Below are 3,370 nucleotides of genomic sequence, written 5' to 3'. Positions count from 1 at the left end.
GCGGAGTGACTCTTTGCGGTGCTGTTCTCTTTATTCCGGTTTTTGCCGAAGATACGACGCGGAAATTTAAATCTCATAAATTTACTTGAGTTTACATTTTACAAGTACATTTGAACAATTTCTTTTAATAAAGATAGTTTTAAAAAGAATTATATTTTTGAAAAGTTTAATAAATGTTTCAATATTTATTTAAACATACTTTATAGATACAAAATATATTTATATAAATACTTATTTGTGAAGGAGCCTAGAGTCCGAATAGCCGATTGTCTACGAAGCTTCGACTCGGGTCACGGCTCGGTTCTTAAATTAACCACACGCAGCGTCCCAATTGTGGGTTACCAGCCATCTTTCCTACTGTACTAGAAGCGCTGCTAGTAGTGGCTGGTTCCCAGCTCAATAATTATCTTTGTTTCATGCACGAGAGGGCGCTATATCACTTTAATGGATGTCATATTAAGGTGGGTGTGGTTTTGTGTGGGGTTTGGGGAGGGGGATGTCTTTGCAGTTTTGAAGTCAGGGGGTGGGGAGGGGTCGTTTTAAGCTTCAATGCAAATGTGTTTAAGAAAAAGTATCAGACTGGCAGCCCTTGTTACCTAAATTGTGGATTAAGTCAGTCGATCTAGAAAACAATGGCCACGACTTTCTTTCCGACGCCCCCCCCCCCCCCCCCCACCAACCACCCTCTGCGCAGAGGTCATCTTAGATGTAGTTTGTTTTCGGAGTACAATCTTTACACATATTTTTTTTCAAATGTCAAAACAACTCATAGCTGACAGAGTATCACTCCTCTTCAATTAAAACCTTAAGTTGAATTGTTGAGCTGAGTGCTTTTTCCATGGACACTTTGCTTCAACAGAATTTCTGGCGCCCTTTTCCCCAGATGACCTAAGGGTCACTTGGTCGGCGCGTCAATGCGCGCGTGCACACGGCGGTGCGCATTCACTTCAACCTCGTTTCTCATGATTGCGCACGGGCGATATTGTGTATAATTGTAAGAGGAGATCGAGCGAGATACAACTAGGTTGGCGTGTAAAGGTTGCAATGGCCTTTCTTTTGATGGCGGATGTTCAGAGTACAAAGTGTTGGTGTTACAGCTTCATTGTTCGATGGTAAATTGGTAAGAATTACGGCCTTTATCGTATTAAGTGGAGGGTATTATTGTCAAGTAAATGTATGGTTTTTTTTAAGGTTGCAAACTTTGGCGGTACATCCGAAATTGGAGACTGTTTAACCCGCAGCCGATACGGTGTGCGTTGTGCACGTTTTTTTTGCATGCATGCAACATGGCCAGCCTGGGCTGGACGTTTAATTGTGCGTGCCATAACTGCCACTGATGGCCGGCTCCCTAGCTGGACATCATACTCACTAATTTCTTTCAAAACAGAAACCTGCACTGCAAGGTCTAATTTTAGTATAATTTGTGGGTAGTTAGTGGATAAATGATGCAAAAACAAAACACAGCTCAGCAGGTAGATAATAATGAATATTATTATTATATTATTATTATGAAAATGTACTCCAGCCCTTGTGTAGAACTATTTTGGTTTCGTTCGGCTATCGTCTCCCATAACCTCATAGGTTAATATCTCTCACGCGTAAAACGATGATGGTTCAATGAATTTTGGAATCACAAATCTCTTTTTTTTTTCTTTTTTTTTTATTTCACCAAAATTAGGCTATATGTGTCCTTTGATATCTCACTGTCCGAGGGGACGACCAGAGAATCCACTCCGCAATCTCAAAAATGGTTAAAAAATATAAATTCTTACCGTACATGTTACTGCTCTGCTAACAATTTGCAGACACCTCTTTTTAATTTTGCGAGAGTAGGTCACGAGAGGGCGGATAGGATTCGTGCTTTGGGGTTGTGTACAAAATATATCTCCATGTGGCATGGAACCACAAATCTCGCACAGGGTACCAGTATGTACACTTTTTGCACATGCAGCAAACTGCCGTAGGTAAAACATTTGACAGCGCACGCACATGGCCGGCTAAAACAGAGTTCACGTTGCAAATGCTTTACCTACGGCTGTTTGCTACGTGTGCAAAATGTGTACATACTGGTACCCTGTGTGAGATTCGTGGTTCCATGCCACATGGACATATATTTTGTACACAAAGCACGAATCCTATCCGCCCTCTCGTTACCTACTCTCGCAAAATTAAAATGAGGTGTCTGCAAATTGTTGGCAGAGCAGTAACACATAGAATTTATATTTTTTAACCATTTGTGAGATTGCGGAGTGGATTCTCTGGTCGTCCCCTCGTACAGTGAGATATCAAAGGACACATATAGCCTAATTTTGGTGAGATTTAAAAGAAAAAGAAAAAAGAGAGATTTGTGATTCCAAAATTCATTGAACCATCATCGTTTTACGCGTGAGAGAGAAACCTATGAGGTTATGGGAGACGATAGCCGGACGCAACCGAAATAGTTCTAGGAGTAATGAACATGCACATGGACATGCCAATGGTGAAGAGTTTTTTTTAGAATAGAAGCGCCCTCTTTCTTTCCTGTGTTAACTTAAAGGTATTGGACACTATTGGTAGTTACTTAAAATAATTATTTTCATAAAACCTCACTTGGTAACGAGTACTGGGGACAGGTTGATTGTATAAAACACGACACGGCTCCCTCTGAAGTGACGAAGTTTTGGAGAAAAAAGTAATTTTCCACGAATTTGATTGCAAGACCCTGGATTTAGAATTTGAGGTCTCGAAATCAAGCATCCGAAAGCACACAACTTCGTCTAACAAGGGTTTTTGTTTTTTTCATACTTATCTCGCAACTTCGACGACCAATTGAGCTCAAATTTTCACATGTTTGTTATTTTATGCATATGTTGAGATAAACCAAGTGAGAAGACTGGTCTTTGACAGTTACCAACAGTGTCCACACTCAGTGATTTGTCAAAGACTAGTCGACTCACTTGGTGTATCTCAACATATGCATAAAATAACAAACCTGTGAAAATTTGAGCCTAATTGGTCGTCGAAGCTGTGAGATAATAGTGGAAGAAAAAACACTCTGTCAGTGTTGTGATGCTTGATTTCGAGACCTCAAGATCTAATTCTGTGGTCTTGAAATCAAATTTGTGGAAAATTACTACTTTCTCGTAAACGTTTACTTCAGAGGAAGCCGTTTCTCACAATGTTTTGTTTTACTATCAGCTCTCCATTACTTGTTACCATTATTACCATGTACCATTAGTGTCCAGTGCCTTTAAAAAGGTAAACAAAGGGTGGCCAAAATTATAATTTGCCGTAATAAATAAATAAAGAGGTATTCTATTTAAATGAACGATATTTCAAACATAGACTTTATGAAAAACACTGCTTTGGTTGATAATGATTTTGCTGAATG

At 39.6% G+C, this 3,370-nt stretch overlaps 1 protein-coding gene across 1 annotated transcript in view; it reads left to right on the top strand.

Annotated features, from left to right (window-relative positions):
* Nucleotides 1–1,451: 1,451 nt before the first annotated feature.
* Nucleotides 1,452–3,370, top strand: part of LOC117296415 (zinc finger MYM-type protein 3-like) — a 28,358-nt gene continuing 26,439 nt past the window's right edge. The window contains exon 1 of the mRNA XM_033779321.1: nt 1,452–1,472. The gene's annotated coding sequence lies outside the window, so the exon portion shown is untranslated. The remainder of the gene's footprint in view (nt 1,473–3,370) is intronic.

This window comes from Asterias rubens, chromosome 11, assembly GCF_902459465.1.
Source record: "Asterias rubens chromosome 11, eAstRub1.3, whole genome shotgun sequence".
Classification (NCBI taxonomy): domain Eukaryota; kingdom Metazoa; phylum Echinodermata; class Asteroidea; order Forcipulatida; family Asteriidae; genus Asterias; species Asterias rubens.
This window is presented reverse-complemented; position numbering and strand designations above follow the sequence as displayed.